Source organism: Fukomys damarensis, unplaced genomic scaffold, assembly GCF_012274545.1.
Source record: "Fukomys damarensis isolate Sample0158 unplaced genomic scaffold, DMR_v1.0_HiC HiC_scaffold_18, whole genome shotgun sequence".
In the NCBI taxonomy this organism is placed as follows: Eukaryota; Metazoa; Chordata; class Mammalia; order Rodentia; family Bathyergidae; genus Fukomys; species Fukomys damarensis.
This window is the reverse complement of record NW_022900930.1, coordinates 8,331,289-8,358,728: the sequence shown is the minus strand read 5'-3', so window position 1 is coordinate 8,358,728 and position 27,440 is coordinate 8,331,289. Positions and strand designations below refer to the sequence as shown.

At 39.9% G+C, this 27,440-nt stretch overlaps 2 long non-coding RNA genes across 2 annotated transcripts in view; one reads left to right on the top strand and one right to left on the bottom strand.

Moving 5' to 3' along the window:
• Nucleotides 1-27,440, bottom strand: part of LOC104848399 — a 114,089-nt gene that overhangs the window by 76,771 nt on the left and 9,878 nt on the right. The gene's annotated exons all lie outside the window — the stretch shown is intronic.
• On the top strand, nucleotides 1,416-26,974 carry LOC104848394. The gene is made up of 3 exons (XR_776399.1): nucleotides 1,416-1,694; nucleotides 14,039-14,139; nucleotides 26,730-26,974. It is a non-coding gene; the product is annotated as an uncharacterized LOC104848394 (long non-coding RNA).

Sequence of the window (27,440 nt, the reverse complement as noted above, 5' to 3'; positions counted from 1 at the left end):
GATAACAAGAATTAAAGAAGAATTTTCTTTATGTCATTTAATGTCTTGTGATTAGATGGAGATATCTGAATGGAAGATTATTCCATGATAAGATGGACATTGGTACAAAGAAATTATCATCACAATTGTCATGCTAAAATACTATGTGTCTTTTGAACTAAGTTTCTATAATATATAACTGTTGTCTGTTAACATTCTGCAGGGATTAAACTATTAAAACAACTATGGTTGCTAAAAAAAAAACAGCCTGTCTAACTGTGCTTTATACTTCAAAGTGCTTAATGTCCAGACGAAATTATAATAGTTAAACTACTATTGTCATTGATCTTATCTTCTGGGTGTTCAGCAACTAAAGTTTGGAGACCAAAACTAGAAAGGTAACTGGGCTAGGAGGACAGCCAATATTTTGGACCTGGCCCCTCAAGGTCTACAAGATCCAGGACACAAAAGAACCTTTCCTATAGGATCCTACATCTTTGGTAAGTCACTCAACTTCCTGAGCAGAGAGATTTCTGGGCACTGGAGAATAAATACACTGTTTACCAAAAGAGGGTCACCACAAGAGAAAAGTCTCCCATGCTTTCACTGAAAGCAACATGGTCACATAAGGCTGTGACCCATCCTAATGGCTGACACTGACAGAGGAGCTGAGAGGCTCTATGCATGTTTCTAAAATAATGCCTGAAGAGACTTAACTGACCTTGGTAGATAGCAAGAGGTTCATGTTGAATGACACAAGTCTCACTTTAACTTGGTCATTAATACCCAGTAGAAAAGAATAACCAAAAGAGGTATAAAATAATGTCACAGACATAAAGCTAGATATAAAAAGGGGCTCCAGTCATTGACCCCTTCTGGAAGTTTTCAGCTCTACCAGTAGCTGACCATGATTATGGATCATTAGGAAAAACTATGGTATAAGAGCTCAGCTAGAGTTTTATATTTCTTAGCACAATTTGTGCTTCAAATTGTCTCTTATCTTCCAGCTAAAACTAGAGAGACTTATGACAAAGTATCAGACTTATAGATAACCTCTAAGTTCAGCAGGTTCAATCACTATTTCAGTGTCTAAATGTGGCTTTCTCCCCAACCTGCCCTTTCATTCTAGTGTGCTCATGCTTAGATTATGCATACTCTCATTTCTTAAAAGTTTTCTTTATTCTTGCATAGAGGCTGCCAAACTCCAAGTGGTCATACAAATGGAACCACTGATAAGTGTGCTAGACTTCTTTATTTATTTAATTTTGGGGGCCCTTGCAATTGTGAGGCAGGCAGCAGAACCACTGAGCCAATCCCCAGCCCCAGTGCTAGACTTCTTTTACTGGGATCTACCAGACTGACCTTGTAAACAGTTCATAACTGCTAAACTGTATGACGTCTATGTTGGATTCTGAAGTCCTCTGGACCTTCTCCTTATTCTTTGTTGGCTATATTCATAGCAATCCTGCTGACCTTATAATATGGACCATGCATTAACTGTTTATTTGTCTTCATCTTCTCCAGATTTAAAAGCTGTGCAGCTACGAAGATGACAATGTCAGGCACCTACTGAAGGTCTTTAGATAGACACTCTGTAGAGTAACACTAACTGCTGATCACAACTATGACCCTCTTCAGCTGGAAGTAGACAGAGCTATCTTTGCCCTTTTCTGCCTCACAGCAGTACTTCTTCAGAGGGGGAATATTGCAGATAGGTAAGTTAATTAGATATCTTATAGGCAGTTAGACAGGGCCACCCTCAAGGTGCCAACATGGAGGAAAATCAAGACGTGTTCACTGAAGGCCAGAACTTTGAAAGGAGTTGCTTCCCCTAGGGATGAATAGCAGTGATTGATACTCTAAATAGGTTTCAATCACCTGGGTGGGAGGCCAAGGTCTTAAACCAACCTTTCCAGGAAATATCCCCGACTCCATCCTTACTGAAGATCCTTGTACGCTTGCTATCTATGTGACTTGTTCCCCCATTAGACCCCCATTTAATCAATATTCTTATTGGTTGGTCATGGTTTTGCCCTATGTAGTGCCCACCTAGTAAATTTCCACTGGGTGTTACAGTTTTGTCCCATTTTGTACAGGCCTCACCACATGACTTCGTTGTATAAAACATCTTTGAAAAGTAGGGTGAGTGGGCAACCCTCTTTCCAGTCCCCCCTCTGTCTCTCAGACAGAAGCTTTCTTTCCCTCAATAAATTTTTCCTACTCTTAAAAATAAGAGGACTATCAAATGCATGTTATATGTACAGAGTTCACCAAAAATGTATACCTAAGGAAAAGAAAAAATTGTATGAATATTCTAATACTAAATCTTCTGAGACATCAGGAGGACACAATTATAAGAGGTGCTCAAAGTGGTGGCCCTTAGCTTCCAGACATTTATTAGTATGATGAACTGCTGAAGTTTGTATCCAGTTTTGGTGGGCTCTTTGTATATTGCAATTTTAAACTGTAATTTCAGCCTATAGTATTGGGCTGTTCTTATTTAGTTTGCTTTCTTGGTTATATTTTCCAACTTCTGCAGTGTGGAGCTAAAATTTTTTCTGTACTTTAAAAAATGTACAGAAAGTATCCCTATGCTATTGAAAGGAAGCAATGCCCTTCTTGTTTCTTCTGCTAGTGAACAATACTGTGTGGGGTCCAAGCCGGAGGGGGTGCTACAGCAAGCACTAGATGATCAAATCGTCTGAGAGCTGATGGAATGCAAGCCTCATCTGGAATGGCTGAATCTGTGGTGACCGTGCTTTCTGAACCTCAAATTGGTCACACGATTTAACATGTAGGGGGTTGCAATAGGATAGATTATTTTAAATCAGAACTGTTCTCAAAACTCTAAGACATATGGTTGTTCTGCCTATAGGACACAATGCTTCAGAAAGGAAGAGAAATTCTACATGCAGTCAAAGAAAGGCTGGTATCTAATAAAACTGTAGCTGCTGGTTCTGAATATCCACTGAAGCACAACTCTTGGTTCTCCCTTGTGTAAATGGAGACAGCATTTTAAATCCAAAGGACTATTACTTTTACATCTGTTGGCATCTAGTCAGTTTCTGTTTAAAGTACTCCCTGCACAAAATGTGCATGATTGCCAACATTAATTTACTCCATAATTCTCCTGAAACCTGTAAAATGAATGCTTTCCTCCAGAGAGCTACTCTCCCTAACACCATTAGCACCCTGTTTCCTCCCTTCTTTTCTACCATCCGCACCAATCTCAGGGGTGGTTCTGAAATAACAACCATTTTCCTTCCTACTCATATGGAGTCATTAGGTCCTCTTTAATTACAGAGACAGAATAAAGCAAAGCAGAACATCCTTTTCTGAGACCCCATTAATGGAGAAAAGTTAAATACTACTTACTGCTTCTTTTTTAAAAAAGAAAAAATGATTTCACAACATTCAAATCAAATGAATAGGATATGTGGAGAATTCAGTTTTGATATAAAATCAAGTTATTTCAAAACCCTGGAAAAGCCTCGGACTTAACATTCTGTGATGGTTCTATTTAAATATATTGCATTCTCACCTTCTGGAATGATTGAATTCATCCTAAATATGCACTAGCTATAAAGCTCAAAAATGATGAAAAGTTAAACCAATAAGCTGTCATGGTTAATCAAACTTTCCTATGGAATACTTTATGCTCAATTCATAAGAATATGAGCCCTTGGTTTCGTGTCCTATGGGATAGATCCCAAATGCTGGCAAATCTCTCTTACAATGAAAGTAGTTTGAAAAATTTCAAGGGCCTAGTTATGTATAGATGACATGTAGAGGCAATGTCCATTCCAAATGATACTTACATAAATAAATTTCAAAAGTCCATCTCAGAGCAAAGCAATGGAATATTTAATTGAGCTCCACTGATGAGGGAAGGTAGGAGTGAGTGTGTATGTGTGTGTGTGAGAGAGAGAGAGAGAGAGAGAGAGAGAGAGAGAGAGAGAGAGAGAGAAGACAGAGGATGTCCCAAAAGCAAGAAGGGGAGAAAAATGATTTGGACTTTGATAATATTTATCTTCTAGTGTTCTATTTTTGTCATCATGCCAAGAATTCTGCATTCAAACATCACCAGAACAATGGCACACAACATTAGATGGGATGCAAAATATTGGAACACATTGTAGGTGCTTAGTAACTATCAAATCATATTTACTGATTCATTCAACAATTAACAATTAAAACTCTCTAAGTAGCAGCCATCAGGATAGGCAGTGAGAACACAAAGATGAGAGACCATATCCTGCCCTTGCAGAAGTAGCAGTTGTAGTTGGACAAATAAACGTATGAAAAAAAGTACAGGGTACTCAATACAAGGGAGGTTGAGTATGATATTAGTAGATGAAATGTAGCCTTCTCAGCAAACATAGCTCTTGAGTTTTAAAGAATGATTAGGACTTAGTCAAACTAAGGATAGGTAGGATGGTAGTGAATGGATAAATAAAATTACCCAGTATTTTTTGGTATAAGAGCATCATATCACTACCAGTTAGTTTGTGGGCTTACAGGCTTCCAAAAACATAAATCCTTTATAGTTTAAAATAATCAATTAAAAGAGCTCCTGGCTAAAGTGTCAATATCTAATTCCAAGAAAATAAATCTTTTCTTCGTCAGAAATCCACTGACTTTATAGTCTATTGCTGCTACTGAGCCATCTAAAGCCAAGCTCAGAACTTTTAGAAAGCAAATGAAAACTGGGTAATGTTTGAGAAAACTGTACTATTTTTAACATAGAATATTATGTATTTTCAAAAACAGATTTAAGCTCAAATCCTAGATTCCCCATATAATAGCTGCATAGTTTACTGCTTTAACTTTTCTGAAACTCAGTTTCCTTCCCTTGTTTAAGTGGTAAAAATTCCTTTCATGTGTAATAAAACTGTTGGGGAGAATTTAATTAAACAGTATATATAATTTTGACACTTAGTGTATCATTCTTTTCCCATTTTCCTGGAAATTGAGGCTAGGGTAATAGAGCAGGGGAATAGAACCTCAGCTCACCACACCGGAAGTACCACAGACAGTGGCCTGGTCAGCCTCATGTTAGCCAGCAAGCCAACCCTCACTGATCAGCTGCCGAAAAGTAATATTTAGCTATGGATTTTGAATGCTAGTAGGCAGCTTCTACTTACCATTTCATTTACACAGTGGAGACACCTGTAGTGTAGCATGTAGAACAGAATTGTTATAGGAAATCTCTCCTGTGGTAATAAAGACACTTACAGTTAACGAGCTAATAAATATTGTCAAGTGACCTTTCCCTTGCCAAGTATTAAATCGTAAAGGGAGGGGGGAAGGGAAGGATTAGAACTGCATATTTGCTACGGAGTTCAAGTTCTGGACTTCTTCTGGCTAACGTTTATTATAATTGACCATATTTTAGGCTTGTCAGCCCATTAATTCCTCCTAATGCCTAACACTGTATATTCTCTAGGGCAGAGACCTCTTTCTTACAGGCTGGTGTGTGGTTAAAAGCACAATGTTCTTTTTTCTTGCCAGTAATAGCTCTTTGTAGGTTTTCTTCTCCTAGAGCAAAGGATGAAGATTGGTCTTCTTTGCTACAAAATTAGCCCTTTTCAGCCTTACTTCTTTCCATACATTGTCATGAACACACACTCTCAACACATACTAAAAAATTCATGAGTTTAGATCTTTTCATCCTGATAGTGTACTTTATTGCAAATACCTGATCCATTCCCATTATTTCTAATCAGACTGATGTAACATGTTACATTACTTCAGCTTCTAATTACAGACGTTGTGATGGCTTCAAAAGATGTCCATGAGTTCTTCATACACCTTCTTTCAGAAGATAGAGCCTCTTTCCCCTCACCAGTAGTCTTGGTTGAATTTAATGCCTTCCAATGAATGGAATGTAGTAAAAATGATGATGTTCAATTTCCAAGACAGGTCATAAAAGGGATTGTGGCCTCTTCTCTCTCTCTCTCTCTCTCTCTCTCTCTCTCTCTCTGTCAGGCTATGTACTTTCAGGGACATTAATGCCATGTTGTGCGCATTCTCAAAATGACCCTGACCCACATGGGTAGAAACGCAGGCTGCCCACAAATAGCCATGTGAAGCAGCCATCTTGAAAGTGGGTCCCCTACCCCTCATCAGATTGATTACTAGAATCCTGGCCTGACAGTTTATCACCTCATTAGAAACCTTGATCCAAAATTACCTAGCTAAGCCACTTCCAAATTTTTGACAGAACCTAAAAGATTATAAAGCCTAAAAGTTTGGGGTGGGGGTAGTTTGCTGTATGGCAAAAGAAAAGTAGCCAGGAATGCTGATCTATGCCTGTTATCTCAGCACTGAGGCAGGAGGATCACAAGTTTGAGCCTGGTCTGGCTCATTTAAATGAATTAGCAAAAACCTATTTCAAAATTTAAAAGGGGGGTGAAGCTGGGATATAGCTCAGTGCAAAGACCCTGTGTTCGATCCCAAGTATCACCCCCCAAAAAATCTAAGAAGATTTTTAACCTGTGTGCATATAGGCTCTGGGAGGCATAATAGTCCATTAGCCTCAGACATTACTCTGATTCCTTGGCTACTTATGGGTCGCAGACACATTGTTTACACATTTTCACTTCTTCCCAAAGAAATGGTGAATTTCTCTTCACGCTTTCTTCCTCAAGTTATATCCATGGCTGTCTCTAAGTATTAGCTGGAGAAGAATTTTAAGGCACCAGCCTTCCTATAGATATCTGGAAAAGGGCATCATCCCACAGCAGAATTTTCTCCCTGAGGCTTCTTGCCTATTTATTTTCACTCTCATCCTCTTCTCCTGGGACCAGCCTTGAGCTGCCCTCTCAGCTGTGAGGTCTTGCTCACAAGGACTGACTGGGAGATTGGGAGTGGGTGCAGGAGCAGAGCCTAAGCTGAACAGCCATTAGAATGGAGAAACAAACCAACTAGTCAGTGAGGCCCACGTTACAAGGAAAAGAGGGCTTAAAAGCTCAACTCCAATTTGAAGTTTAAGTCCAAGACTTTGGCTCACGGGGAAGTAAACAGGGAGATGAAAAATAGGTTGAAGATGAATTTGTCATTTCAAGGGGCATCAGGATGTTCTGAGTTCCCAATTCTTTCTTTCAAAGGTATGTTCTTCTCTTTGGTGAGATCACAATCTCCTGACTTTCTTCAAGTTTCTGAATCATTGCTGCTTCCTTCTCCACTGGATGGAAATGTTGGAATGTCCCAGGATTCCATCTTAGATCAACTTCTTTTCCATAGGTGACCTCATCTTGACCAACAACTTGAAGTAAATTTATATGGTATTAATCCCAGATCTACATCTCCAGACTCTCCTCTAGACCTCAGATTTATAGATACACAATCAGTCTTCATAGCTCTGCTTGGTTGTCTTAAAAGCATATCAATCTCAAAATGATCTCAAAACAAACTGTAATTCCCACTGTACCAAGAAATGTGATTTTGTTGTTGTTGTTGTTTTGGGGCTTTTTTGTTTTTATTTATTTTTTGCTTCAACAAATACCCAAGAGCCAAATCTAGAAGATATCTTTAAATTTTTCCCTATCCCTTTATACACATTTATCTTATCAGCTACTCCTGCTAAAGTTGCTTCCAAAATTCACCCTTTTCTCTCACCTGGGCTGCTTATTACAGTAGCTTAATGAGTCTTCTTTTTTCTATTCTGCCTCCATGGTCTATTTCCCTCTCCATAGCTAACTAAATATAAAAAATAATTTAGATCATATCCTATAGTACTTTTTTTTTTTTACTCTGAGAACAAAATCCAACTTTCTCACTCAGGCTTTAAAACCCCCCGCATGACCTGGCTTCTTACTCATACATTTCCTCTTTTTCTTTCTAGACACATGGACCATCTTTATGTTCCTCAAACACATCAGGTACCTTCTTGCTTCAAGACCTTTTACTTGCTGTGCCCTATGCTGGAATTTTCTTCCTGATCTTTTATACCTGCGTTGCAGTTAAGATCTAAACTGTTGCCCCAAATTCTCATGTGTGTGAAAGGTGATTGGATTTGGGGGGCACTGTACCCATCAGTGAATTTACCCACTGACAAGTTCAATAACCACTTGTGCTATTAGGAGGTGGGACCAGGTTGGAGGTAGGTCATTGGACGTGTGGCCTGGAACCGTGTATGTCCCTCCCAGCTCTTTCCTTCTCTCTCTGCTCCCTTGATGCAATAGGTGCTTTCTCCACCACTGTACTCCTCTGCCATCCTGTTTCCGCTATGGAGCTAGCCAAGCATGGACTGAAATCTTAAACTTAAGTAAATCTCTCCTCCTTCAAGTTGTGGGTGTGGAGACTTCTGTCCCAGTCACAGAAAAGTGACCAAGACAAACTGTATGTATCCTTGCCAGTAAGTCCTCAGCTGCAATAAGACTTCCTCAGGTCTTTCCCACCCATCACTGTAAAGTTGCCATTTAGCCTTTTACCACATCACTTACTTTTAACTCACTGCCAAGCTCTATCTTCATTTCTTGACTTTTCCCTTTTGTAGTTTTTTTTCTTTTAACTTTTATATCCCTATCACCTCGAACAATTCTTGGCACAGCGTAAGAGTACAGGAAAGACTTGTGAAATAAATTAATGTATGATAGTGCACATGAGGCTCAATTGTATTCTACGATTCTCCCCTCTAGTAGTTCTTTGGATTCCGGAAGGATAAATTTGGAATGAGCCAGAGTGGGGGCCTGGTTGTGTACAGTGACCCATTTCTGGAAGTGTTTGTAGCAGGCTGCTGTGTGGTGCATCTGTAGGCACCTGCTGAAAGGGCACGGTTGATGGCACTCACTGGAATAAACAGTAAAGTATGGGAAGCAATTGGCCACAGAGGACATAACAGAGAAAGAGGAGGACTACTGAAAAGGTATATGCACACATCAATTGGCATGTCGTACACCTCCCCCAGAGACAATAATTTGAGAAAGAAAAATAATTTTCACGTGTCTTACACTGAGTACTAAGATTTTTGCCTTATTATGTCCAGAAAACCAAAGTATTATCATACGTATACAACCAAAATCTACATGTTTGATGCATACATACCAACACCTGGAGGTTAAACTAATAACCACACTGGAAAAGTTAAACAAGCCTATCTCTTATTTCAGGTTCTGTTTATACTTCTAGCTTTCAGCCAACTTATTTGATTTCAATCTATGCGTCCTCATTAGTTACTATCATGACATGACAAAACCGAGCCTAATGTCACTGGTTTAAACTACAACATGTAGGGTAAAAGCAATAGTAGCCCATTTTCTTTGCAGGAGAATAGGGTTCCAACACTTCCCTGGTGTTCTGTAAGTTCAGATAAAGTTGTACTTTTGTGACTTGAAAGTAAACACACCATCTACTCATTAACATATTGACAGGGAAAGCCCTCCACTCTCAAGATGGTCATTTTGAAGTAAGAAATAATTCAACTGATAATGGGATTTGTTGCTTCCTCACAGGATGTAGCAATACCCACATGTAGACACTGATTAGATACCTTCTTGTGCGTTAATTTGATAGTTACTAAGCCACAGTGCTATTTAAGACACTTTTTCTTTCTGTGACTTAGATTCTCCATCACAGAAAGAGTTACTGAGTGACTATAGCACATTTTACACACCTAATGGATCTTAATCCATGGGATATTTCCAGGGAAACGTTGCTTTTTAAGGAACATTGACATTATTAACAAAAGCTATGAAGTATCAAGAGGATATAAAAATGCCAAATTACTAAGGAGAGGCCTCTCTACTATACAGATGGCTAGAAAGATCAAACACCAAATACAAAGCTATTTTTGAAGGCTACTAATACATTAGGAGACTCCAATTTGTATCATCTTGGTTTTAAAAGTTGTAAATGTCCAATAATAACTCCTTTGATATTGACGGGAAAGAAAGTTGGGGGAGAAGAAAAGGAACAAGTTAAAATTAAATACTCTCCTTAGGGAACAAGCACATTCCACAGACATGGAATGTGAAGGCAAGAGCTCCATTATTGAGGCAGGAGGGATGGTAGTGACAGCCTCTGGAAGCTAGACTTTAACACTGCCCATTACTGACGGCAGTGCCAACGTTTCTATCTAGAAACAACTTAGGTGCAACAATCCTGTTGGAAGTAGCAGTACTTTTAGCAAGCATATTATTGTTACTCGGTTGTGTATTTATTCAGGTAATCTTGGGAGAGTCCTAAAGTCTAGAGGGACTAAAGCAACCCTTACACAGCTCACTCTTTAGATCGTACCCTCTTACATTTCCTAATGGAGAAATATTAGTTGGTACAGGAGGGGGAAATAATACTTGGTATAGGAACAAATGAGATGAAGGAATTCTCTCTCGCTGAAGCTGGAAAAGACCTAGAAATCATCTGCTCTGCCATCTGAAGGTCATATGAGGAGCTGAAAAAGTGTGGATAATTATTGAATCTAGGCATAGAAATGGGTTTAATTATAGTTTTTTCACTAAGCGATACATCTATTTTTAGATGTCCATAATACAGAGAAAAAGGGAATGAATAAAGGAGAAAAGGAAGAGTCCTATGAAAAATCATGGGGCCATGGAAAAGAAATGGTTTTCTGTCAGGTGTAGAGGGGACACAGCAAAAGACTGCTTTTTCTCTGCAATTGTAAACCAGACACAAAAACTTTAACATGGGTTTTTCTCTTTTGCTGAAATTGCCCACAAACTACATCAGCTCTTGAAAACAAGTAGCCTTTTTTGAGAAGCTCAGCTAACATAAAAGTCTGGCTGTAACCAAAGGCAGAAATGCAGATGTGCATTCAGAATGTTTCAGGTGTTCAGGCCTCTGTGCATCTCTGTGCCACCAGAAAGGAAAACCCAGTACATCTGCCTCCCAGCTGCCCAGCTGCATCCAGGATAATCACATGGAGTCACATTGCATGGATCCTAATTGCAACCACTACATAGATTCTTATTTCTTCAAAATGTCTTATTACTCAGCAGGTCCAAATTGTACATCTAAAATAGATATCAGCTTTTCATACATGGAATTAATAACTTGTCTTTTCAGACGCTAAGTTCAGAAAGTGTTCAGAGAAGAATTAATGGAATGTGACTTAATAAGTAAACAGAGTTAGCTCTTAGAAAAGAGACCAAGACTCATCTCCAGACCAAGGCCCTATCTTTCTCTATCCTGCTGAGTATTTACATGGTCACAAACAGGCTGAAAAACTGCTGGGAATGTGGATGACACCCTTTGGAAGTAATTTTTATGAGATCCAAACAATTTCCCAGAAGTTACAAAGAAAAAATACTGTGCTACATGCCAGAGATAAGATACAGATGGTGTCAAGTAAGATTAAGAGAAAAATCAGCAAAGCTAATACACTGTACACATGTATTGGCAGGTGTTTTTTTTTGTTTGTTTGGTTGGTTGGTTGGTTTTTTTTTCAAGAAAGCACATGAAAATAACAAACAAAGGCTAGAAAAAGGGCATAGCCTTTGGGCTGTCTTAGTACATGGGCAGGAGTGCACCTATGGATGGCATAGAAAGATGCAGGTGGCAGGAAGAAGACGTGTGGACAAAGTCCTGGACCACACGTTAGTGTGGAGTGTTAGGTAAAAAGAGTCAAAACTAGGAACAGACCAGGACCATAATAAGCCTTTATTATGCAGAGGATCTGCAGAGCTGTCTCCAAACAAAGGAGAGACAGCAACATGTCAGAACAAGGAGCTTCATTTATAGGATCAGGGTGGGGTTAGCCTGAGCTGAGTTGGAGTTGAGAGAGGTAGTATTAAGGGATTGGAGGAGCCTGTGACATCACTAGTTGCTAGGAGGTGGCAAGTATCAAATTACCTTTCTTGGTGGGAAGAGGGGCACATTGGGAAGAAGACTGTCCTTTGGTGGGACAAAACATGGCTTTATGGGAAGGAGACTGCTCTTCCATGTGGCAGCCATCTTAAGGCACAGAGCATTATGGAAAGGAGGCAGCTACTACTTTATGTATCAGCCATCTTAAAGCAAGGGAAAGCTAACAGTGTGCACACATCATCCATTGGGTGAGTCATGTTTAGGCGAACATTTCCATGTTCCTCACACGAGGTGGTGATGATGCAAACAGGAATCAGATATGACACCTACGCACACAAACTCACTCAAGGGTCCAGTGAGACATCACCTGCACTGAGACTGGAGGTTGGGAAACCAGAAAGGCTCAACCCCTACTCCAGAGAAGAACAGCACACACAGGACACTCAAGTTCTTAGAGCAGGGATTTGCTAGGACAAGGAAAGCCTTATGAATCATAAAAGTGTGTTTCCATTGGCCCTTTGTCACTGTTTCAGTAGATTCTAGAACCCTTCTTTCTTCACATCTGCTTCTTAACGGCCCTCCAGCACAAACACAGAGGCTTACCTGCAACCCTTTGGGCCCCTAAACCTCCCAAATCCCACACCAAAATTCACCCTAGATTACTCTTTCTAGAAATGACTTTACTCCAAAACTATGCCCTTTCCCAAAAATGTCTTCCACGCTTTCAATTGTGGCAACTTCAGCTTGATATTAAGAGGAAAACGAACAAAGTGAAATCATTTTTAGTAACCTGAATGGTTAAAAGTCTATCTCCTCAAGAGCTCATCTTTATTATCTTTTAATAGCCCTGTTTAACTCAAATTCTGGGTGGTATGTCTTGCAGTTTGGAGGGGATACTTTATGATGGGGATTTGTTTCAGTGGCCCTTACTGTCCAAAACCAGAGCCTTCCCACAGAAAGCTAGCTCTGGGACAAGGAGGACAGAAACATTCTTAGGGCTTTTTAACTTACTCTCCTGCCTGAGAAAGGAAGCAGCTTCTGCTGTTAAATCTGCCATACAGTTTATAATGAACTCCAGGCCATCCATCTATCCATAAAAGGTCTAGCAAGGCCTATTTGAGAAGGGCTGGGGAGAGTGGTACCGGAAGTAAGGCAAGCATGGCCAGTGTATCCAACTCTGCCTTGACCATCTCCCAACCCTGGAGCACAGCCTACTCAGCCAGGGACTCGTGAAAGCCCAGCTCCCTCAGAGAAGCCTCCTTCCATTCCCCAGCCACCTTTCTAAATTCCCCTTTTGCTTCTCCGGGTTACCATGTATTCCAAAGATGTTCCAGAGAATTTTCTCTAAACTCTAGCATCTCTTCTCTTCGCCTCTCAAGAGGGCCAGCTCCTGCCCTCTTCTTTGATTCTTGTAGATATCCAGTTGGGACTTCCTAGAAGGCTTTGGGTCACAGGATCCTGTCAATAATATGCTGACTCCCTTATCTTCTTGGATGTAGCCCTGACAGAGCCACCTCTGGATCAAATCCCACTGTGGCTTGGCCTCCCCTGAGTAAAGAATTTATCTTTTGAGAGCTGTAGCTCCAGGCCCCCCTCAGAGCCTCACTTTCAGTATCTACAGATGAGCACAGCCTACCCCAGTTCCTGCAGTATTGCCTCATAGACAACTGGCCACTAAGGCTCTTCCTCCCCTGGGTGAGGCCTAACCCTAGCAGTTTCACCACCAGAAGAGGGACCGTGACAAAAATATGGCCAAAATGGGAGGTTCGGGAGTCTGGAATGTCTTCATCTCTTTGTTTCTCCAGTTTCAGGAAAATAGATGAAGATAATCTCAAGGGGTAACAGAATCTTATCAGCTGAGGAGAACTCAAGGAAACCTCAGCTGTTTTGCAGGCTCGTTTGTTTACTTTCTGTGCGGTCACCCTGATAGCCCTCTCTGGGTTCACTTCCCTTCCTTGTAAACAACTGGCTCTAATTAAACTCTTTCTGTTGGATAAAAGTATATAACCTTGGAAAGTCCATAAAAAATGGCTCCACTCTTAAGACTTCAAAAAGCACGTGGTTCCTTTGTCAGGTCCTGGACAAAGTTAATTTATGTTGTTACTATCTTACTCTGAAGGACTCTGGTTACTTCACATCTGTTCTCTGTCTAATCTTTGTATGAACGTTGTGGTGGTCTTGGCAGCTCTGTGCATCTAGTGGTCTCTTAACCGTTTCCTGCCCAAAATGTCCAGGATTTCAGACTTGACTTTTCTCTCCTTTGCTTTCATGAATGCTCTCGGTTTCCTTTCAGGCTCTGTCCAGGTTTCATGTTTTCTGACTTCATCACAGAGGAACTGACCGGCTCCCCAGAGTGAGTGAATTCAAGAAGAAACTGAGAAGTTTCATCAGTGGGTAAGGCAATTTTTCTTCCATTTTCAAAATGGAGAGAAAAGGTGATATGAGAGGGAATTGTGCAGAAATATCTATGTATCTATATCTAGATACATGTATATAGTAGAGAACATGTTTGTCGATCTATGGTTGAATTCAAATTTTAAAAGGAAAACAAAAATGTCAGAGTATTGCACTAATGAAGGAAATCGTTTATGAAAAAATAAAAAGCTTTGCTTTAATTGGGTGTGCAAATGTGGTTGTTCCTTCCAATGCACTTCTTCCTCCTGTAAGTTGCCATTAAAACAGTTTAAAACTAATGGCATGGTGCAGAGCGCGACAGCATCCCTGTTCTCCACCAGTGTGACTGTGAGCACATGCAGTAACTTCTCTGAGTCTTTGTCTTTTCATCTGAAAATTGGGAATAACATGTGCCCTACTTACCACATAGGGATATTGAAAGGACCTAGGTATGCTGATGTATATGTAAGCCTTTTCTTCCCAAAGCTCTATATGAACGCAACTCCACTTCAAAAGCAGAAAGGGCTCTACAGAGGATGCTCGGGGATCTCACTGGACAATGCCAGGGCGCAGCCTGCTCTCAGGTCCATCACACATGACTTCATTTATTCAACAGTATTCACAAGATGCCTACTGTACAGCAGGACTATTTTAGTGTCTGGGAATAACAGACAAAATCCTTGCTTTCATAATGCTTACATTCTAGTGGGGGGAGGCAAATTTAAAATGGAAAAAGCTAGCATGTGATACAATGCTAAATTCTATGGAGAGTGTCCTGAATGGGCTAGTGCATCTGGTAGGAATGTTATCTAAGATCCTCTTGAAGTTTTCTCCAGCAACTTTTAGTGGCTGCAATTGTCATCAAATCACTGTATGATTGTGCTATTTGGAAATAATGTGCTGTGCAGGGTACCCACAGATGCTTTATGCAAAGGATACCTTCACATCACTGTCTTTTCACTAGGAAGTCTATGGGATAATCAATCATGGTTATGGCTCAATTTTAATTAAAAAGTATAGGCTCTAAATTAACATGCAACACTTTTTGAGTAGGAGGGAAGTAAGCATATGGAATTTATTACCTGAACTAGTTGTAAAAGCCAAAATATAAACAAGTGCAAGGCAGGTTTACATAAATAGTACATGTATAATAAATGGATAATGGCACTAAAGACTTTTAAAAGACATTATACAAACTATACTAAGGGCCCTAAGAAGCTTTCGTTGCTCTCAGCTCTTGTCGGCCAACCACTGCCTCTATTACCATCAGCACTATCCAACTGCAGAATTACGACCACAGTCCCACGGCCCAGGCTTTGGTGGGTTATTTTTATCAGCATTGTCCAAATCAGCAATGACAAAAGTGGGTCATAGATCACCTGGTGCAGTGGCACGGCCAGCAGGGGAAGCTGGGAGGCCTGGATGCTCATCCTCACTCTCCTGTTAATAAGTAACAACATTTTTAAGGCTCTCTTTTCTCTTGGTAAAACCAGTTAGTCTCCATGAACTCTGAGGCTTTACTCAAAAAAGAAACAAAACCAGAAAAATCCTGCTATGAAGTCGTGTTCAGAGTTGCTACCCTCCCATATCTGGGGTGAACCCCGGGGGCTGTGGCCACTGTTTTCTTATGTAACATTGTGCTCATAAATAGTCTTGATCTTGATCTGCCCTTCAGAGTTTTAAACCGAGTTAAATTTCTAGCACATTGAGAGTATGCTTGTCCAAGGCAGTGTACATTAAGCTCCCCTAAAATAATTTACTAAAAACTCAATAATCCCCACGGTTAAGGTCAGCACGCTACGGCTTGTTTACCAGCTTTGTGTGATGCCTATTTGTGTAAATAAGGGAGAGGGGAACTATTCTGCAACACAGCAAATTTACAAAAATCATTGCTAGCTACCTTGCCAATGTAATTTTAAAATTTTCTTTCTCCCTCTTCAAAATTCTGCCTTCTGAGGTCCAGGTGCAACTCACTAGTAGAGCCCTTGCCTCATGTACACCAGGCCCTGAGTTCAGTGCACAGCACTCTTTAATAAAAAGATTCCATTTCTGTCTTGAGCCTCTTACTCAACACACAAGCCTTCTGTGTTTCTCATTTCGAAATGTATTTTTCTGGGTATTAGCATTACCTCTTATTTTGTATATATCAGTTTAGCTTTTTCCACTTCTCTTTGCATGGTCAACCAAGTAAGGAAAAAAGGTCAGGAGGAGGGAGAAGAAAGGAAGAAAGACAGAAAAGAAGAGAGTTTATAACCTTTTATTATTATTCTTGCCATATTTCAAAATGCAAATTGTTATACATTGAATTATGTACCCCTATAAAATGATATGCTGAATTGCTAACCACCAATACTGCAGAATGTGCTCATTATAACTTTGTTTCCAAACGCAGTTGTAAGCCAGGCGCATGCCTGTAATCCCAGCACTCGGGAGGCTGAGATAAGAGGATCGCTGTAAGTTCGAGACCAGCCTGGGCTACACAGTGAGTTCCAGGTCAGTCTCAACTGCATAGTGAGACCCTGTCTCAAAAAAAAGACCCAAATCAAAACACAGTTGTTGCAGATTTAATTAGAGATCAAGCCATACTGAAGTACTACAGGCTCTAATCTGATTAGTATCACCCTTTACCATCCTTTAAGAGAACTTTAAGACTCTATTTATAGTACATTTCATGGCTTTGGAGTCTCCTGTGTGAAGATGGACTATAAGTGGAGGAAACATGACTAGTTTTGTTCATGCCACACAAAGCTTTATCTGATACAGCAACAGAAGCACAGTAACAAAAGACACAGATGAGGGAATATTGGTAATATGAGTTCAAGGAGAGTCCTGGTTTGTAAAACTCAGGAGTGAAGCCATTAGAAACTGGGATTTTCTTTGATAGAAGTTTTTATTATTACTCATTCAACATCCTTATCATCAGTCTGGTCAGATTTTCTATATCTTCATTATTTAATCTGAATAGGTTATATGTTTCTAGTTCATCTGTTTCTTAGTTATCCAATTGGCTCACATAAAATTATACATAGTAGTTTCTTATGATTCTTTGCATTTATGTGGTATTCACTCTAATGTCACCTCTTACTTGTAATTTTAGTGATTTGATTGGGCCTTCTCTAGTTAGCTTAGCTAAATGTTAATAAATTTTATCTTTTAACAAAATCAGTTTTTAGTTTATTTGATCTTATTTTTCTCTGTTATGTCTTTGTTCTTTTTTTCTTCTTTATAACTTAAAGCACATTTTTTGCTCCTGGAATGGAAATTACCATAATGTGCTCATCTCAGTCTGTTACTGTACCTCTCTTGGTCAGTATTTTCCATCAGACTTATTCTGTAACCAACCATATGATCTCTCCTGGACAAGATTCATTATGCCCTGAAAATGATATTCTGCTGCCTATAAATCCATTTTGTGTATAGAATAGTTCCCATCCAGTGTTTGTCAGTATTCTGTCCTGATGATCTATCCCTTTTTGAAAACTGGGTATTGATATCCCCTGTTATTGTGTTCCTCTCTGCCTCTTCGGAGCCATTCATATTTGCTTTATATGTTTAGGTGCTGTGATGTCATGTGCACTTGTGTTTATAGCTATGGTATCCTCCTTAAATTGACAACGCTGTTTTTAAAGTTTTATGCTTAATAGTTTTAAGCATGTCTATACCTGCTCTCTTTCAGTTTTAATTTTCATGGAACGTCTTTTATCCCACCATTTTAAGTCTTTGCGTGTTAAAGAGAAACTCAATCTCCAATATGCAGCACATGGTTGGATTTTTTAAAAATTCCTATCAGGTACTCTGTTTTTCGAATTGGACAATTCAATCCATTTACATTCAAAGCTACTATAGATAGATAAGGGCTTACTACTGCTGGTTTGTTAATTGTCTTCTCATAGTTTTATAGATCCTTTGTTTTCATTGTGATTTGGGGGGGATTTTGTAGTAATATGCTTTGATTCCTTTTTTTGCATTACTGTTTTTGCTTTGTGGTATCATGAGACATAAAACATAGTTGTAATACCCTGTCTTAAGCTAATGACAAAAACTGCTCAAAATGCTACGTTTATTACATCCCATGTTTATGTATTTGTACCTTTTTAGATTGTGTAGTCCTTACTGTTGCTGAAGTTATTTTAAATAGTTTTATCATTTATCCTTTGAAATAGAAATGATTATACAAATTATCATTACAGCATTACTTTCTGAATTTGAATATAGACTTTTCCCCTGTTTTATGTTTTCATGTTACTAATTCATGTTCTTCCATGTTTTCTTGGAGTACTCCTTTAATTTTCTCGTAAGACAGATCTAATAGTAATAGAATCCAACATTTCTTGGTCTGTGAGAGTTTATCTTTCTCTTAATTCTGAAAATCAGCTTTGTTGGATAAAATATTCTTGGATAGCAGTTTTTTTCTTTCAAATACTACCCCATACTCTCCTGACCTACAAAACTCTTGCTTAGAAATCCACTGAATGCTCAATGGAGATGCATTTATGTAACGGTCATTTTTACCTTGCGATTTCCAGGTCCTGTCCTTGATTTTGAAATGTTGAATAATAATATTGGTGTAAGTTTTTTTTTTAATTGAATCTAGTTGGGACTTTTGGATCCTATACTCAGACGTTTATATCTTTTTAGATCTGGCAAGTTTGGGACCACTGTTTCTTTAAGTAAAATTTGCCCTTTTTTCTTCTTGAATTCCTTAATGTATCTCTTAGCTCTCCTCACAGGGTTCCTGAACTCCCACAGGCTTTTCGTTCTTTTTTCCTCTTTCGCTGAGTATTTTTAAGAATATTTGGGTACCCAGATGCTTTGTTGTGATTGATCAGTCTTCTATTTACCTTCTCTGTTGAATTGTTCATTTCGTTCACTGAATTCTTCAGTTCCACATTTTGCTTGGGTTCACTTACTTCAATCTGTTACTCCTCGTTCTGTTTCTGTACTGTTTCCTCGATTTCAGTTATCTCTACTTTTCTTGTTCACTGCTGCATAGATTGAAAAAAAAACTGTTTTAAGGAAGAACAGACAGAACTCCTTTGGGAGGAATTTATTGAAAATGGATACTGTGTTTTCCTTGTTTTTCATGTTTCTTGTTGCCTTGTGTTGACATCCATGCCTTCGATGGGGGTATCATCTCTTCCAACGTTTATGGACAGGTTTTGGTGGGGACGACCTCACCCCGTCACTGCACACACGTGTGCCAAGTCGTGTGTCAGTGAAGGTTTCCCACCAAGATCTCCATGCAGGTCTGCCAGCTGAGTCCAGCAGTGTCAGAGACTTTACGGTACCCAGCAGACCAGGATGCAGCTGTCATGGCCGCAACGGCTGATGGGCGTCTTTCGATTTCTCTTTCTCTCTCTACAAAAATCATGGCCAAAGCATTCTTCCTGGCACTAGGTTGGGCCTGGGGGTGTGTTTTAGTGTCTGAGGTGCAGCACTCGTGGAGGAACCGTGGGGCTTGGATTTACTTTACCAGCACATATGAAGGGCCATGGCGCCAGCATCTGGGGTGGGACCGCCACTGGTGCTTCAGTGGCAGTGGGGTGTGTGATGTGCGTGGCTATGGAGCAGCCAGGGAGCGGGACTCTGGAAAGCTATGGCATAGAAAAGCTATGAAATCATAGAAAGCTATGGAATATCCAGGGCCCCAAGTATGGACTGCATCACTGTTGTAGCAGAAGCAGGGTCTGAAGCCCATATAGGCCCAGAGAAACTAAAGCTCCACGGCCCAGGGTATGGACTAATCCATAATGGCAGTGGCTCCTGTGTCTGAATTAGCACTGTGCACGGTGCAGCCTCCGTTATCTCCAGTGGTTGAGCGGTGGGCTGCCTCACCGTCACGGTGGCTCAGACGTCAAAGACACAGGCATCTCTGGAACAGCAACAAAGCTTAGCTCTGCCTACGGCACACAGAGCAGAGGCTCCAAGGGCCCCAAAAGGGCTAGCCTGCAGCAGTAGTGGATTGGGTGTTTACGGCAGACCCGAGGTACGGGTGTGGGAGCATGCACTGCAGGGATGGAGCCCGGGCCAGGAGTGCTAGCACACCTTCAGTGGCTGCCCTCTAGGATCTGAGGTACATCCTGGTTTTAGAGAGGTGGCAACCCAGGTCCAGAGCAATAGGTTGTGGTTACTTCTTTAAGGGGTGGTACAGCAGCAGCTTTCTCACTGGGGGTATTCAGTCTCACGGATGGTTTGTCAACCCCTGCGGCAAAAAATGCGGATGTCTTCCACAGAACAGGTCATGGGGACCATGGTGACACCCTAGGTACAGAAAGGAAGCAGCTATCTCCAGACATTTCAGGATCTCCCTAGCAACCCTTGTTTGATTATGGCTTTGCTCATCTTGCTCATCTCGTTTTTGTTTCTTAATTGGACACTTGCTCCCTACCAGAGCCATATTCCTTCATTGATAGCTACCTGTTCGTTGTTTTTTTTGCTCCCTATTTGCTGTTTTGTGAAGGGACAAAGACTGGTACATCCTGTTCTGCCGCTGGCTGGTGTCACTGCCTCCCTACTGTCATCTTGACTGTATACTTCTAGTCTCCAGAAATGTAAGGCCATAAATTGCTGCGGTCTGGAACCCCCTAGTTTGTGGTGCTTTGTTAAAGCAACCATAGCAAAATAAAACAAATATATGGAATGAAATTGTGTACGCTTGATCTATTTCGAGGCAGTGGTTTAATAGCTGAGCCCTTGAGAAAATTTCCCTTTTTCCAATTTTTCGGGGCTTCTCATGTTGACCTCACTTCCTATGCCTGGGAGGGTAGATATTTTTGTATAAGAATTGTTTATTTCCTGTCCATGCCAATAAGTGCTTTTATTGAAAAGTTTGGACAAAATACTATGTTTTGTGCAGAGCACATTTAATTAAATTACATGAAGGTGGTTTTTCTTAGACTTTTCTGACACATGTAGAATTCTGTGTTCCTTGGGCATGCAGTGTGTTAAGAAACCAAAGTCCTTGCTCCCAAAACCCTTCTTTCCAGTGACTGATTTACAACACTACCTATCAACCTTACCATCTGGAACCACCTTAGGTCCTTCCCTAAAATGAGATACAATCCGTGTAGATCAGGGTCTTGTAAGAAACAGCCACCCATACAGGTTTTGGCTCAGTGACTGGTAAACAACAATGAAGATGATGACAGGAGTCTCTGGCTTTTAAGGCCATAAACATAGCTCAACAATTTTGATTCATGGCTGATACAGAATATTGTGTGAATGTTGATTAGCAGGTGGTCCTATCAAATGGATGAATTGTTTACACTTCCTCCACAGTTAGTCACAGTTCATTTTCCTTTCAGAAATTTTAGGTAAGAGTTGGAACTCCTACATGTTTGAGTTTCAGATTCTGGAAGGAATGCAGTGGAATATTTTGGCATTCTCTGTTGCATGATTTATGTGCTGCTCCCATTGGATAATTTGTTTTAAGTGTGTATGACAGGTCTGGTGCTGGACTTCTGCTTTGGAGACCTTTGCTTTGGATTTGCATGGTTGGCCCTTCTGAACATTACAACTTTACATTTTAATGAACAAAGTACCTCCCCAAGAGACAGTTACACTGCATTTGGAGGGAAATAATGGATTATTTCCCTGCTTTTTTCAATTGGGATGAAATATTTGGGAAGGGTGAAGGGGGGCAGGGGTATGGGAGAAAAAATAAGAACCAAGACATATCATGTAAAGGTACAAGATCCCAATGATAAATGTAACTCTATTGTTTGCTTTAAATGTACTAATAAGTTTAATGGGAAAGAGAACCAACATATCATGTAAAGGTACAAGATCCCAATGATAAATGTAACTCTATTGTTTGCTTTAAATGTACTAATAAGTTTAATGGGCGGGAAAGAAGCAAAGAGTAGGAACACTGATTTTAAGATTGGCAGAGAAAACACCTAGCTAATGTCACTTGAAAATATGTTCGAAGAACATGATATATGGAAACAAAATAATTAAAAGAAGAATCACTGAGCTCTCCTATGAGCAGCAGATTCTGCTACAGCATCTGATTTAGTTTGTCTCACTGATAGTATGCGACTAGTGGCTTGTCTAGTTCTGATCATGCACATGGCACTTGTTAGACAGTGAGTAGTACAAAGAAATCCTGTCCAAATTACTCTGAAGGTAGCAGTGTCGAAGTATCAGCCCTCTACAACAGTGGCAAACTACCCAGGTATATAACAAATGAAGTCAATTACAGCGACTTAGAATTTTGGAGCTGAAGGATAAGAAATATTCTGTAGGTCCAGGGCTTTAGCTCAGTGGTTCCCCTGCCTGCCTCACAAGCACAAGGACCCATGTTTGATCCCAAGTATTCAAGTACCAAGTATTTAAATACCCAGTATTTAAATAGAAGGGGTCTATTTAATGTACTACCATTGTTGGAGAACAAGATAGTCTCAGTCTTTCAGTTAATTTGGAACCTGGCAGAGTGAGGGATTTTTAAAGCTCACACATAAGTATTGGGTTAGCTCCCTTATATTTTTCTTAATTTAGAGTAATAACTGATCTTGCAAAGGTCAGTCACCCTGCACGTTGCCGTGGGAAAGCCAAGTATACTCAGATTCATTTCTATCGTGGCAAAGCTAAATCTGGATGCTCTTTGAAAGGGCACTGAATTAATTAGGATCTATGCAGCAGATATATGGCAAACTGAGGAGTTCAGCCAAGGATAGTTTAACAAAGAGTTGGGGTAAAGAGAACCATAAAGAGATGTCGCAGAGCGCAGAGCTCAGGGAATGGCAACAAAAAAACCTGTAACCTCTCCTGAGCTTCAAAGGACTCAGAGAGGGAGGGGAATTACTGGAGGATAGAGAGTTGGAGCGATGCAGAGATACTTGGCAAGTCCTTCTGCCATAGGCAGTAAGCTAAGCCTCCCTGCCTTCTTGTTACTGCTGTGGAGCAGGAAGACGCTGGGGGAATGAGGCCTGGCCTCTCTCTTCTCCAGCTTGTGTGTACCTTTCTTTGGCACAAGATGATGGGAAGCACTGGGCAAACATGCCCTGGTGGTGTGGTGCTGTCTATGCAAGGCATCCTCCTAGGAGGATCAGGGGAGTGGATTTGAGGTTGGACATAATTTGGGGCATTGCTGCCTAAAAATGAAAGACTCTGCTCCTTCATCCTATAAGGTTGAAACCAGACATTACCTTGAGGTGAATCACTTTTATTCTACAGAGGGTCAATGTCTGCTTTACATCTCCCCTCCAGCATCTGCATTCGCCCTGTTAATGTTAAAGGATGTAGAATGCATAGATACTCCTTGCCGAAGGAGGGGGAAATAACGAGGAAGTGTACTGTTGCCTGAAATATATAGAACTTGACATAAACTTTAGTTTGAAAACGTGGTTTCTGTAAAGATAGGTGCTACTTTACACAAAGGACAGAATGTTTCTTAAAAGAGAAATGGTCAAGAGGACAGGACGTCCCTTGTTTGGTGACTAAAGCTGAAAGTAAGAGCTTCCTGGAGGTTTCTCTAGGAGAACTGATTCTGATCATGCCTACCTAAGAAGACTCGGTTTGGCCACTCGATCCCAGAAATGTGTTGGAGAATAGCTTAGGGTAGAAGCATGAACTACAAGAGTTGTGAACTTGTCACCAAATACAGCCACTTCTAATGGAAAAATGTTCATGTAACTTGCATGATCTATATTCAATTACAAAGGCAACTGGCAGGGAGAAATAACAGTAATTGTGAAGGAAATAGAATCTAGTTCTTCTCCTTGTATTCGAACTTAGGCTAGAGAAGTGACCTATTGTCTCTTTTAAAGTATTTACCACTCAAATGTGGGGATAAAGAGAGAGGAACACAGGGAATTGTATTAAACTGGTATTATATATCAGAAGATTTCAGAAGCCAGAGAGATTGGTTGTGAATAGTCAAAGGAGACTCAGAGAGGCTGAGACTAGAACTGAGCCCAAAAGGATAAAAACTATTAAGGGAGGCAGAGGACAAAGATACATTCCAAATAAAGTTTCCCCAGATGGAAAAGTGCATGGCACACTAGGAGGACAGTGAGTAACTCACTTGGCTGGAGAAGCATGCATGGGACATGTTTGAGCTGAGAGAGGTGATGAAAGCGGTGTTAAAGACAATATTGTAAGGCCGGGGAGTTAGCTCAGTGGTTCTGCACCTGCCTTGCGAGTGCAAGGACCTGAGTTTGATACCTGGTACCAAAATAAGAATAATAATAATTATTATTATTATTAATAATAATAATAATAATAAAAGAAAGAAAGAAAAGAAAAGACAATATTGTAGTCATGGGCTACCTAATGGGTGGCACAGGGCAACTGGAGATTAGTCAATATTAGGAAACTCTGCTAAGAAATAGTTCGGGCATGAAGTGTAGCAACTCAGACCAGAGTCAGTGGGAATGGAAGGACCAGCTGACTCAGAAAACATTGCTAAGGCATGATGACCAGGCCTTGCTCACTAATTAAAGTAGGTGGAGGGCTGAACAGAGGAGAGCCAATCAGTGGTGAACATGTGGTTTGCAACCACAGGGACTCAGAAAACAATGCTGTTTTAAAGATACAGTAACAACTAAAAACTTAGTTGAATAAATGTGATGAATTTAAGGCTTCAGTAAGATAGCTGAGGTTTCACTGGAGATGTTTTTCTGCAGAATGATCCTCACTTGGCTTCAAGATCTCACTGAATGACAATATCGTACACTGTTTTCCCAAACTATACAACCTGAGAATCATCCTCATCAATTGTCTCTTTGTAACAGCCAAAAATAATCAGTCTCTAAATTATATTAACTTTAGCTCATTTTTTAACTTACCAACTTTCCCCAATCTTCACGTTTTCACCTTAGATTAGACCACCATTATGTTAAACCTGGCCTTCATAGTTGTCTCAAGTGATACCCTTCCACCCTTCAACTTTTCTATGAAGAAGCCAGAATGCACTCTCCAAATTAAAACTCTGATCTTGCCACCTGCTCATTATATGCCTTTGTTGACTCTCTCTAGATAAATCCTTAACAGGACATAGTGTTCTCGTAGTTGGTAATTCATTCTGTACCCTCCTCTTTTGTCATCCCATGCCTCCCTTCTAGACCCCAGCTATTCTAAGTGTTTACATTTTCTGGAATGGGTCATTCTCCCTCACATCCAGTCCTGCACAGAACTGCCCCTTTGGAATGTCTCTCTTCTTTTACACGCATCATTCCTCACATATCATATCAAAGTATCCCTCCTCAGGAAGCCTTTGCTGACTTCCCAAGGCCACCCTACATACCTCTTTTCTTTGGGTCCCCTTAATATCTTATTATACCTCTACCATAGTTGTATCACTGTGTATCACAATTTGCTTACTTATGTACCTGATGTCCACACTAAACCTGAGGGTTCAACTACTAAAAGTATTTGCTTAGTGAACAGATACATAGAGCAAATATAAATTCAGTGGTGTTGATGTTTAAATTCTTTGACAATCTGGCATCGAGTACTTGCTGTTTTCCATGGTCTATGCTAGAGGTTAGGATTTAACGGTGAATATATTCTCACAAAAGATTTTTCACAAAATGTTTCTCAAAACAAGAAATATACAACCTAGTATTATATGTCAGCAATTAATCACAAATACATTAAACAATGAAAGTATTTAGCAATACTGGGGAGTCAGAATAGGACGGTGGAAAAACAGGCTTTTTTTAAAAAACTCAGACTGAGATTGAAATTGATTCTACATTTTACTGAGCCTTGAACAAGAAGCTTAATGAGATGCTTAACCAATCTTTCAGCTATCATGAAGAAATAAATCCCGGTTTTGGATCTTACTTTGATTAACAAGCTTTGAACATTATACAGTAGATATGCAATACAAGTTATTTCCTTCCCTTTATTTGTAGTATTACTGTATTTGTGTTTTCACTTTTTGAGACTAAAGATATCCTCACATACATCTTACTAATCCATGACAATGGGTGGGGTTGAGGGTAAGGTAGAATTTAGTCACAAGCAGGAGTTTGTATCTTTGAGAGCATTGGTTAGAAAAGAAAGGAAAGGGGAGAAAAAGAAAAGGGTCTCTGGGAAATGGAGACAGTACTGTTGGAGAAGAGCAGAAACTGAGGCTGAGCCTGTTTCTCCACCCTTATCTGAGTAGCACGTTTGCCTAAGGCTGACTTTGACCTTCGACATCAAAAGTTACCAATAGTCTACAAGTGTTTTCTAGGCACAACAGTGCAGTTCACTCGCATCTATTAACACATTTTCTCCTTCCTTCTAAGCAGCAGAAAAGAACTCTGGTATGAATGATCTGAAGGCATCAGCCTTGCCTCTAACCGCACACCTCTGTGTGCACCACGTCTTTCTTCCATCAGCTAATTCTTGGCCACTCCAAGAGATCAGTTTGAGGTCTCGGCTAAATTTCTTAGGCAATCAAAAAAATGAAAAAAAAAAAACTGGGCTTGGGGTGCAGCTCAGCAGCACAGCACCTGCCTGGCAGGCACGAGGTCCTGAGTTCGAGCCTAGGTACCAAAAAGAAAAATATTATACAGCTTAATTTAAAAAGTATGTTCACCCCCAGCTTGTCCCTGTGTATGCAGATTGCTCATGTTTTCTTTTCCTTGTCACTACAGGAATGATTTTAACACTGTTGACAGTCCTGTGTTGTTGCACCAGCAAAAAATAACTGTGAAACAAAATGAGAAAGAAAAACTAAAGATGAGAAACCAAAATTGTTTCAAAAGCAGATGATGGAAGAAAGGAAGAAGAAGACTAAAATTTATAGATGGCCCGAGTATTCCTGTAGAGAACATCAAGGAATCTATACAATAATGACTCTAGAATATGAATTTTAGCATTGTTGCAGAATACAAAGTCAAAAAACAAAACCTGATCATATTTTTATATACTAGTAGTAAACAATTGTAAAATTAAATTTTAGAAATTATGTAAGAGCATCTAAAAACAAACAACTTAGGAAATACTTATATTCAACAAAAGACACGTAAAGAGAACTCCTCATTGAAAACTACAAAACACTCCTGAAAGAAATTAAAGAAGAAACATATAAATGGTGATGTAAAACATGCTCATAGGTTTACTGGAAGACTCCAATTCATAGTTCACTGGAAGTTCATAAGTTTATCACAAGATTCAATTATTAAGATGTCAATTCTAACCAAATTGATGTATGAATTCAGAACAATCACAGGCAAAGTTCCAGCTGGAATTTTCACTGAAATTGACAAGATGGTCCTAAAATTTGGAATGTGATGGACCTAGAATAGCCAAAACAATTTTGAAAAAAATAAGATGGAGAACTTATCCTATGTACAGTAATCAAA